This window comes from Colobus angolensis, unplaced genomic scaffold (assembly GCF_000951035.1).
Source record: "Colobus angolensis palliatus isolate OR3802 unplaced genomic scaffold, Cang.pa_1.0 Scaffold186, whole genome shotgun sequence".
In the NCBI taxonomy this organism is placed as follows: domain Eukaryota; kingdom Metazoa; phylum Chordata; class Mammalia; order Primates; family Cercopithecidae; genus Colobus; species Colobus angolensis.
In genome coordinates this window covers 3,209,129-3,221,177 of record NW_012114999.1, presented here as the reverse complement: position 1 = coordinate 3,221,177, position 12,049 = coordinate 3,209,129, and the positions used below count along the sequence as shown (strand labels likewise).

The window sequence follows — 12,049 nt, the reverse complement described above, 5'->3', positions numbered from 1 at the left end:
GCTTCACCACTTTCTAGCTGGGTGGGCTTGGACCACTTACTTAACCCCCAAATCTCCACTTACTCAACTATAAACATGAAGATAATAATATCTGTAGGGCTGTTATGAGAACAATATTTCACATTTATGAGCACTTACTATGTATTCACTCACACTGCACTAAATACTCTACATCTGTGGTCTCATTTAACCCTTATGTCACTTCTTTAAAAACTGTGGTAAAATATACATAACATAAAATTTACCATTTTCACCATTTTTGAGTGTATAGTTCAGGGGTTTTAAGTATATTCGCACTGCTGTACAACCATCACCACCATCCATCTCCAGAACTCTTTCATCTTGCAAATCTGGAACACGGTACCCATTAAACATCAACTCCCCGTTCACCCCACTCCCCAGCCCCTAGCACCACCATTTCACTTTCTGTCTCTATGAAGTTCACTTCTCTGGGCATTTCATATAAGTTGCATTATACAGTATTTGTCCTTTTGTGATTAGCTTATTTCACTTCGCATAATGTCCTCAAGGCTCATCCACATTATAGCATATGTCAGAATTTCCTTCCCTTTTTTTGGCTGGGTACACAGGAATTTATTAATGTTGTCTGACAAGGTCGGCTCCCTAGGTCTTTCCCTTTTCAGGGTGTCTGGTGTAGAAACAATGAGGAGGGAGATTCTCATGTGGTGGAGTACTCTGTGGCAGGGACTTCCCAGCAACTAAAGGCTTCTCTCTTCCTCTCATGCTCTTGCTGGGGCTGGTGGTCTGGGGGCTCTTACTTCTTGGAAGCCATGTGGATCATGAAGGTTATCACTTTGTTGCTGTAGCCAAATTCATTGTCATACCAGGAAATAAGCCTGACAAAGAGGCCGTTAAGGGCAATGCCAGCCCCGGTGTTGAAGGTGGAAGAGTGGCTGTCATTGTTAAAGCTGAAGGAGACAGGCTGGTGCTCAGTGTGGCCCACGATGCCCCTGAGGGCCCCCTCTGATGTCGCTTCACCACTTCCTTGATGTCATCATATTTGGCTGGTTTCTCCAGAGAGCAGGTCAGGTCCATGACTGACACATTGGCGGTGGGGACATGGAAGGCCATGCCAGTGAACTTCCTGTTCTGCTTGGGGATGACCTTGCCCACAGCCTTGGCAGCACCGGTAGACACATGCAGGGATGATGTAATGGAGAGCCTCATGGCCATCACACCACAGTTTCCCAGAGGGGCCATGACAGTCTTCCGGGTGGCAGTGATGGCATGGACTGTGATCCTGAGTCACTTCATGATGCCAGAGTTGTCATGGATGACCTTGGCCAGGGGGTTAGGCAGCTGGTGGTGCAGGAGGCATTGCTGATGATCTTGAGGTTTTTATACTTCTTATGGCTCATGCCCATCACAAACATGGGGGCATCAGCAGAGGGGGCAGAGGTGATAACCCTTTTGGCTCCACCCTCTAAGTGACCTCCAGCCTTCTCCATGATAGTGAAGATGCCAGTGGACTCCATAACATAATCAGCACCAGCATCATCCTGTTTGATTTTGGTGGGATCTCACTCCTGGAAGATGGTGATGGGATTTCTGTTTTCAGCCTTGATGGTGCTGTGGAACTTGCTGTGGGTGGAATCATACTAGAACCATGTGATTCCATAGTAGACCATGTAGTTGAGGTCACTGATGGAGATGATACCCATTTTGCCAGAGTTAAAAGCAGCTGTGGTGACCAGGCACCCAGTATGGCCAAATCCATTTACTTGTTTCAGGGACTGGCTGGTACCTCACTGAAGACTGGGGCATCCATTGATGGGAGGAGCTAAGAGGCTGAATTTCCTTCCTCTTTAAGGCTGAGTAATATTCTACTGAATACTTTACCTCACTGTTTTATCACGAGAAAACTGGATTTAGAGAGGTTAACTCATCCAAAATAACAGAATTAGTAAGAGAAAGAGCTAGGATTTGGGCCAAAGCAATCTGATTCCACAGTGCACCCTCATTTCCCTTGCATATCCCGACGCATGTAGGTTTAGGGCCTAGCACTGCACCTGGATCAGGATGGCTATTGCAGAAAGGCATTCTATTGTTTTTGATTATCCAGCACTTCTTCCACAGCTTATCTTGATAACACAATTCCTCTTTTCCTTGAGAAACTCTGTCTTTGATTGTACCCTCATCCCCCCCATTACAAGGGGCAGAAAGCTGAACATGTTGCCCAGGCCAAGAAATCAGAGCCTTCCTTCCCTCCCCATTGCAGTGACAGAATCAGGAATAGTCACATGGGTGCAATCAGAGTCCTCCCTGGTGCTATGAGGAGATTGCAAGTCAGGGGTTGTAGGTATTCATTTCAAAAACTTAGCAGGGAGATGGCAAGAAAGGTGGAGCAATATCTGATCTAGACATGTCTGAGGTTAGTTGTCTCCATCAACTTCCCTACAACGTGATTCCTGGTTTTTGCTTTTCAGCTAATTGGAATTGTGTGTCTGGAACTTGCAAAAGAAAGAAATCTGACTAATTCACTAGATCAAAAGGTCCTCATGGGAATGGAAAGGAAAAAACTAACAAGAGGTATTGTGAAGCTGTGTGACGTGAAAAAGAGGAAAACATCGAGAGTCTTTCTGAGGTTCAGATACCTGGTAACCAAGAATATTGCTATTATGGAGAAGGTGGAAGAAGTTGCTACTTTGGGTACAGCTAAAAGAGAAAGTTTCTGATACTCCCAAGAGTTCAGACTACTAGTTAGTTTCCAAAGGTAAAATGCCCGATCTCACTTATGTCTGCTAAGCACTTCATCCTCTTCCAGAATCTCAAACTCATTAGTGTATCCAAGGTCTGATTGGGGTAGGGCTTTTGGACTCTGATCTTTATCCCCAACCTGCTCAGTAACCTGGTATGAATTCTCCTTCCAAATATAATTTATTCATTTATCTGCTCATTCATTAATTGAACACATGCTTGCTTATGTGTATAGAGGACCTATATGCCAGGTATTAAGCCTATATGCCATGGTACCTATGTGCCAGGTATTATGACAGGTACTAAGAACAGAGTGATGAGAAAATACATATGGTCCCCTATCTTTAAGAAGTTTGTAATCTAGTGGAGAAATCAGACATAGGATAGATTATCACCCACATGAATATAATTAAAAATTGCATTACATTCTATGAAAGTAATAGTGTTTAATAAGAGGTGTACAGGGGGATCTAATTCAGGTGGAGAAGAGTAGGATAATTAAGGGATAGCTTCTCCGGGAAAATAACATTCAAGCTAAGGTCAGGTCAGATGAGGTCAGCACTAAAATGAAAAAGAAAGGTAGAAACCAGAGGTGTTATTCTCACCCACTCATAAGAAACAAGTGATTCACCCACCAGGAATGTGAGACGGAGAGGCTTGAAACTGGTTTCTTTAAAGTGGAGCTGCTTAGGGCTCTTAGAGCAGGAACTGGCAAATAAATCAAGTATTGTAGGAACCTCACTGCCTGTTGCCCAGTCATCTCTCTGTGACTCTGCTCATGTATTCATCCATTCACTCATGTGTTCAAGAAATAGTTATGGAATACCCACAAGTGAAGGGCATTGTACTAAATGATGAGGCTTCAGGAGAAGCAAGACAGCCTCCAGCCCAGCTCTCAGCAAGAAGGAAGAAGTACAGGTGGGCCCACCTTCAGATAGCTCCAAGAGATGCCTAAGCCTTTCCCTTAGGGAATCTGTTGCACACTGGCATATATGTGCATGCTTCATAAGACTTCCATCTCTAGGCCCTAATGCCTAAAAGACTTGTACACTTTTTTCTTTTATAATTCAGAGAGTTAAATCTAGTTCTCCCAGTAGAGGCAAAGGTCCTCTCTACACATAAAGCTAAGAAAGAGATCACATGGGACAACATGGCAGGCTGACACCAAACACAGCGTGGCTGCCCAGTCCCTCCAGATAAACATAAGGAAAGGTCATCCAAACACAGGAAGACAGCCGCCCCCTTCCCTTTTCCTTTACCCCCTCCCCTTCCTCCCTCTGGCTCCCTTATCCCCAGAGGGTGGACCCAGCCTTTCCCAAAGTTTATTCTGAGAGCTCCAGGCTCCCACAGTGGAACGTGCTGTGGACATGGGAATACAACAGCCTAGCCAAAAGGGAGGACCAAAAATATAAACTGAGATATTTAATAGATTTCTGTTCCCCCCCACTACCAAAAAAATTGTGGCAGAAATGTCTGGTACTACTGTTTTTACTGTCCTCGATATGTCAGCCCTTCCTAGGAGGCGGTCTTCTAAAGTTTATCGCATTTGTCAGCAAACACTTCACAGAGAAAAGTTAAGCGCTTTCTTAGGATTTCTGTGCCACTCACATAATCCACTAAACAAATGCAATAAATGTTAGGGAACAAAGTCCAGAAAGCCTTGCATTTCAAATGCCAACAACGAGTTTAGCAAGAGTACAAGTAACACTAAAACTGAAGGAAAAAAAATTAGAGGCTGAATTTCCTCTAAATTCACGATTGGAATTTTGTAAATAATAAGGAATCCCAGAGTCCATAAATAGAAAGTCATTTTATCTTGTACTGACAAAATGATATGCTGATCAAAACAGTGGTGAGAACATAAGCTTTGGATTTTACTTGCCACTTAGGAGAAAAAAACATTAATACTGCAGGATTATTTACCTTGATGATTATAAACCAGCATTTGTGATGAAATGTGCAGTACTAATTTCAAAACAGACCCAGTGTTTGGAAGCAAAGCATAATGGTGACCTTTCTCATTAGCTGTTGCCCAAACAAAGATATGTTCCAGCAATATCCGATGCTTCCTTCCTGCCAGGGCCTCCACCCAATGCAATTTAAAACACTTGTGCTCCATCCAAACTAGAGCTGAGAATGTGGTGTTACAGCTGAGCTTCAGTAGCATTGTGTTTATAGTTTGTTATTACTTTCTGAGTTTTTTAATGTTTTGTTTCCATAAATTTATTGCCATGAATTGGATTTGCAAAATTAAGTGTGTGAAACCATATAAATGAACTTGTTATATACATATTTACTCTTCTACTTTTCCATCTTTCTATTTTTGTGTCAAATAGCATTATAGGTCCTTAAGCGTAAGAACAGAAATGTATCTCATTTCTCTTTGGTAAGTGTTTTAATGAATATATTGCAGGCAAAAACAAAACCAAAAACAACTTTTAAGGATCATGCCTATCTTGTTTTGTGTAAAATGCTATAAACACAAACCTAGGGAAAGAATCTGAGAAACAAAAAGAGAGAAATTGAGAGACCACTTTAATACAGGTAATCCTCATGTCTGTCATGTTCAATGCTCCTGCAATCGTTAAAAGTTGAAAATGGTCAAAGCCGAGGCAATTTCCCATGGAACAACAAGTAATGAAGAACTTAGATGCTGAGCAAAGATCCAGGGCTCAATCTCTATAGAAAGACCATTAACACTTAGTACAGCTATAAATTATGTAGACCATTTATATTTTCTATAATGGCTATAATATTGTAATAGAAAAAAAATTAAAGGCACATTATTTAAAATAATTTTGCCTCTTTATACTTGTGCAGTATAAAACTTTCTAAAGTATATGTACATAAGCCAGAAAGAGCTACATACTAATCAATCCCATGAAAGTGTATTCAGGATGGTGCACTGTCACAATCTATAAGAATGACAAGTATTTAGAGTATCAATATTTGCCGCTGAGTATTATTTCATTTAACTCTAAAAATAAGCCAGCAAAATTCTTTTTATCATTACCATTTTGAAAATGGCATCTCAGAGAAAATTGATAGCTTTCTCAGAAGGAGCTTTATTGGCTCATGGAACTTGCAGTTTAGAGGTAGTGCTGCCCCAGCTGGCTGTATTTAGAGGTTCGTCACGTTATTTGGGCTCCAAGTTCAGCACCTCTAATGTTCTCTCAGCTCTGCCCTTTTCTGGCTGGTCATCGCATCCTCAGGCTAGCTCCCCTCATTGCTGCAGCCGTTCCAGGCCTCCCATGTGCTCATACCACATGCAACTCAGAGGAAGAAGGAGTCCCAACATTCCCAACAAGAACCCCAAAGTTCCTGATGAGACACTCTATGTCACATGCCCAGCTCTAACCAATAAGTTATTGAGACCAGGGAGATGGGTGACTGACTAGCATAACCCCCACTGGAACTATCTGCCCTTCTTTAGCAATGTTGCTAAGAATGGAAGATCCCCTTTGTCCCCAGAGAAAATCTGGGCACTACTAAGAAAAAAGAAAGGGGAATGGGTAGTAGAACAGCAATAAGTGACTGCACAGTTCAGGACTTCATAGGAGTCATGAGGATCAGATAACATTACGATAGAAGGCAGTTTGCATAGTGCCCAGCTCACATAAGTGCTCAAGAAGTGTTAGCTGTTGCCCTTGGAGGCATCACTAGAATGCTGCTTTTTAACGCTCATTAGCCATTACATAAACTCTTAAGAATTGAATAATATGTGTGACAAAAAAGTACTGAGACTTTTAACGAGCTCATTGCAACATGTACATACCATGAATATTGTCATACAAAGCAGTCTTTCTGAGAGAACAAATGATCTGTCACATGCTGCTGCCAGGCTCAGCATGTTGTTTCACCTCTGCGATGGGTGTCTGCAGCTGCTGTCTTCTCAACACCCCTATTTTGCTTGGGAAAACTTCCTCTCACCCACCCCTTTGACACTGGAAAGCCTGTCAATTACAAGACTTCCCTCTGCTCCGTGTCCTCTTCCTCCAGGGATGGTCACACAAACCAGACCTGGCCAAAACTTTCACCACTCTCATTCTCCCCCCACTATGTCTCAATAGATGTCTTCACAGACAAAATGAGATCCATAAAAAGCTGTCTGCAAATATAAACCATTTTCTACTACTTCTCTCTTCTCAGAATAACAAAGTTATGATTCCTATTTAAGTTCCATTCAACTATCTGAGACTTGAATCTCAGTCTCTCCCAACTTGTCAGAAATATGCATTATCAGTTTGCCCTGCTCTAGCTTGTGTCTCTAATCTCACTAGGCTGGATGTCTCTCGTTTGCCTCTCCAGAGCAACTTTGCATCATTCTCTACCCAGCTCTGTGTTAGGGGAGGCCAAAGTCTATATAAACTGCATCAACATACTTCTTTGTCCTCTACTTTCTGGTGGGGTTTGTCTACGGGTAAGCCCCAGCAAGGTGCTTGAGAGAAAGAAGAGCGTGAGATAAGAGTACAGTAGTTCCCCCTGATCCAGGGGATATGTTCCAAGACCCCTAGTGGATGCCTGAAAGCAAAGACAGCATTAAACCCTGTATATACTATGTTTTTCCTATACATACTTACCTATAACTTTTATCTTATAAATTAGGCACAGTAAGACTTTAACAACAATAACTAATAATAAAATAGAACAATTATAAAAATACACCAGCATCACCACTCTTGTGCTTTGGTGCCATTATTAAGTAAAGTAAGAGTGACTTGAATACAAGCACTGCCACACCACCTCAACAGTCCATCTGCTAACTGAGAGAGCTACTAAGTGACTAGCGGGCAGGGAGCGTATACAGCTTGGATATGCCAGACAATGGGATGATTCACATCCCAGGCCGGATTGAACGAGATTTCATTGTGCTACTTGGCATAGTGCACAATTTAAAACTAATGAATTGTTTATTTTTGGAATTTTTCATTTAATATTCTTAGACTGTGGTTGACCATGGGTAACTGAAACTTTGGAAAGAGAAACCATGGATAAGGGGAACTACTATATTTATTCCTCTGCCTTCTTCCCAGAAAAGCCTTTTTGTTTCTTTTGACCAAAGTCATTGTCCTCTCAAGACAGCCTTCTTCCAGGTTCTGGTAATTGCTCCTTCCCCTCATCCTTTCAAATCTAAGGTAACTGTTCCACCGTTTCTTGCCTCAGAGTTCTCTATGATCCTATTGGTTCTCTATATTTTTGTAACTGCACTGTTGTAAGTAGTTCCTTCCTCAAATATCCCAACGTGGAATTAGAGATTCCACAATGTGTGGAGTTAGAATTTCACATTAGAATCAGAGTAGGTATTTCATCTGTTTCCTGCTGGCTGATACATTCTCCCTCTCCAATGGATTCATCGCATCAACATATAAGCATGTGCAAGTATCCAAGATTCACAGATCATTAATCTTTTCCCGATATCTAGTTTTTTCTAGTCTATACTCTAAATTACTTCTTAGATCTTGTCATCAATTAGAATTGCTCCATTTCTGAAATCTTAAACTACAATTTAAATTGTACAATGTCTGAGTACAATCTTCTTATCAATGTGTGTTTTTAATTGCATCAAAGTCACTAAGCCCTTTGATTCTTCTTCTACTTCACCCCAATTTCTCAGCTTCCTCTAGTTTTTATTTCCTTCTCTAGGTAGCCTAAAAACAAAGCCCCATCTTTTCAATCTTCTCTTGCTTAACACTCTCAATTCCATTCTTCCTCATTCTTCTATATTCCCACTTGGCAAAATCCCAATCCTGGTGAACCCAACTATCCACCTTCTCTAACCTATACCTGATACTGATGAAGGTAGACCAGACATTTGTACAAATTGGTATCACTATTCTTTTAAGAGCTCCAACCTTACCTCCGATCCTTCTAGTTGGCCCTAGTCAACATGTTCTCCCTTTCCCCTAGTAATACAGTTTCAAACCTTCTTCATGAACTGAAAGGAGGGGTCTACATTTGTCATTTTACCTTTCTCACCTCTTTTCCCACCTTAATTCACTCCAATATCTTTTGGTCTCACTCTGTTCACTAAAGTTGCTTTTGCCACAGTTAGCAATAAGTTCTTAATTTCTCAAAATAATTGAATCTTCAGCCTTTGCCTTATGTGGCTTCTCAAGGGCATTTGACACTGTTATCTGTTTTCTTCTCAAAACTCTTCATTTCTTGCCTTCCAGGATAATATTATTTTCTCAACTCCACTTATCTCTTGAATATTAGTATTTTCCAGGGTTCCATCATTTTCACTCCTCTTATCTTGTCATTTAATGATCTTGACATTTAGCCCTCTGCTCATCTTATCTAGGTGTTCTTATTCACTGCCAGTGGTCACTAGCATGAACAACCTATACTCCTATCATCGCTAAGTCTAGCGGCCAAATTTTGCTCCAAAGTTCTAAAGTAATATATCCAATTGCTGGCCAGGTGTGGTGGCTCACACCTGTAATTCCAGCACTTTGGGAGGCCTAGGTCAAACAATCACTTGAGCGCCTGAGTGCGAGATCAGCCTGCTCAACACAGCAAGACAGTGTCTCTACAAAAAATAAATTTAAAAAATTAGCCAGGTGCTATGGCACATGCCTGTAGTCTGAGCTACTTCACTTGAGCCTGGGAGATGGAGGCTACAGTGGGCCACAATGGCACTCCAGCCTGAGTAACAGAGCAAGATTCTGTCTCAAAAAACATATACATATATATATATTTATATTACATATATACACATCTGTGTGTGTGTGTGCACATGTATGTATATATAATTGCTGATCCTTTTGGCTGTATATCTGACCAATACCCACAACTCAATATGTTCCAAATTAAATGATTAATATTATCCATTCCACACTCTGTCCAAATCCTTCTCCTTTATTGAACAGCACCTGTGATATATGAAATATATATTTGGTCTTCAGCCTATTTCTTAGCATACAACTCCTAAAACCCTTAGAAACTCTACACTGACATCTTTTTACACAGTAATGATTGACCAATGGCTGGCAGTCCCTAGATAGCTTCTGGTTGGGGGCTGGTCACCAGAAAGACCAATTCATGATTAGAGGATTGGGACTTTCAGCCTAATGCTCTAACTGGGAGAGGGGAGAGGGGCTGAAGCAAAGTTGATCACCAGTGGCCAATGGTTTAATAAATCATACCTATGTAATGAAGCCTTCATAAAATCCCTGGAAGACTAAGTTTGGGAGCTTCCAGATAGCTGAACACATGGAAGTTCCTGGAGGGTTGCACACCCATGGAGGGCATGGAAGTTGTGCACCCTTTCCCTCACACCTCCTGGTATGCATAACTTCATCTGTATCTGTATTCATCTATTCTCACATTGCTATAAAGAACTGCTTAAGACTGGGTAATTTATAAAGAAAAGAGGTGGGTCGCTTCCAAGATGGCCAAATAGGAACAGCTCCGGTCTACAGCTCCCAGTGAGACTGACACAGAAGATGGGTGATTTCTGCATTTCTAACTGAGGTACCTGGTTCATCTCACTGGGACTGGTTGAACAGTGGGTGCAGCCCATGGAGGGTGAGCCAAAGCAGGGCGGGGTGTTGCCCCACCCAGGAAGTGCAAGGGGTCGGAGGATTTCCTTTCCCTGGCCAAGGGAAGCAATGAGTGGACTTTACCTGAAGGAACAGTACACTTCTGCCCCAATACTGTGCTTTTCCCATGGTCTTTGAAACTGGCAGACCAAGAGATTCCCTCCCATGCCTGGCTCGGTGGGTCCCATGCCCACGGAGCCTTGCTTGCTGCCAGCGCAGCAGTCTGAGATCAACCTGGGACACTGGAGCTTGGCAGAGGGAGGGGCGTCTGCCATTGCTGAGGCTCCAGTAGGTGGTTCTATGCTCACAGTGTAAATAAAGCAGCAGGGAAGCTCAAACTGGGAGGAGCCCACCACAGCTCAGCAAGGCCTACTACTTCTCTAGATTCCACGTCTGGGGGCAGGGCATATCTTAACAAAAGGCAGCAGACAGCTTCTGCAGACTTAAGCGTCCCTGCCTGACAGTTCTGAAGACAGCAGTGGTTCTCCCAGCATGGCGTTCGAGTTCCGATAACAGACAGACTGCCTCGTCAAGTGGGTCCCTAGAGACACTGCCCAGTAGGGACCAACAGACACCTCATACAGGTGCCACTCTGGGATGAAGCTTCCAGAGGAAGGATCAGGCAGCAATATTTGCTGCTCTGCAGCCTCCACTGGTGATACCCAGGCAAACAGAGTCTGTAGTGGACCTCCAGCAACTCCAACAGACCTGCAGCTGAGGGGCCTGTCTGTTAGAAGGAAAACTAACAAACAGAAAGGAACAGCATCAACATCAGCAAAAAGAACGTCCATACCAAAACCACATCTGTAGGTCACCAACATCAAAGACCAAAGGTAGATAAAACCACAAAGATGGGGAGAAATCAGAGCAGAAAGGCTGAAAATTCCAAAAACCAGAATGCCTCTTCTCCTCCAAAGGAACACAACTCCTTGCCAGCAAGGGAACAAAACTGGACAGAGAATGAGTTTGACGAGTTGACAGAAATAGGCTTCAGAAGGTCAGTAATAACAAACTTCTCCAAGCTAAAGGACCATGTTCTAACCCACTGCAAGAAAGCCAAAAACCTTGAGAAAAGGTTAGATGAATGGCTAACTAGAATAACTAGTGTAGAGAAGAGCTTAAATGATGTGATGGAGATGAAAACCGCAGTACGAGAACTTCGTGAAGCATACACAATCTTCAATAGCTGATTGATCAAGCAGAAGAAAGGATATCAGTGATTGAAGATCAAATTAATGCAATAGAGTGAGAAGACAAGATTAGAGAAAAAAAGGTGAAAAGAAATGAACAAAGCCTCCAAGAAATATGGGACTATGTGAAAAGACCAAATCTACGTTTGATTGATGTACTTGAAAGTGACAGGGAAAATGGAACCAAGCTGGAAAACACTCTTCAGGATATTATCCAGGAGAACTTCCCCAACCTAGCAAGGCAGGCCAACATTCAAATTCAAGAAATACAGAGAACACCACAAAGATACTCCTCAAGAAGAGCGACCCCAAGAAACATAATTGTCAGATTCACCAAGGTTGAAATGAAGGAAAAAATGTTAAGGGCAGCCAAAGAGAAAGGCCGGGTTACCCACAATGGGAAGCCCATCAGACTAACAGTGAGTCTCTCTGCAGAAACCCTACATGCCAGAAGAGAGTGGGGACCAGTATTCAACATTCTTAAAGAAAAGAATTTTAAACCCAGAATTTCATATCCAGCCAAATTAAGCTTCATAAGTGAAGGAGAAAAAAAATCCTTTACAGACAAGCAAATGCTGAGAGATTTTATGACCACCAGGC

At 42.3% G+C, this 12,049-nt stretch overlaps 1 pseudogene; it reads right to left on the bottom strand.

The window, feature by feature from the left end:
• Positions 1 to 775: 775 nt before the first annotated feature.
• Positions 776 to 12,049, bottom strand: part of LOC105510338 — a 56,204-nt pseudogene continuing 44,930 nt past the window's right edge.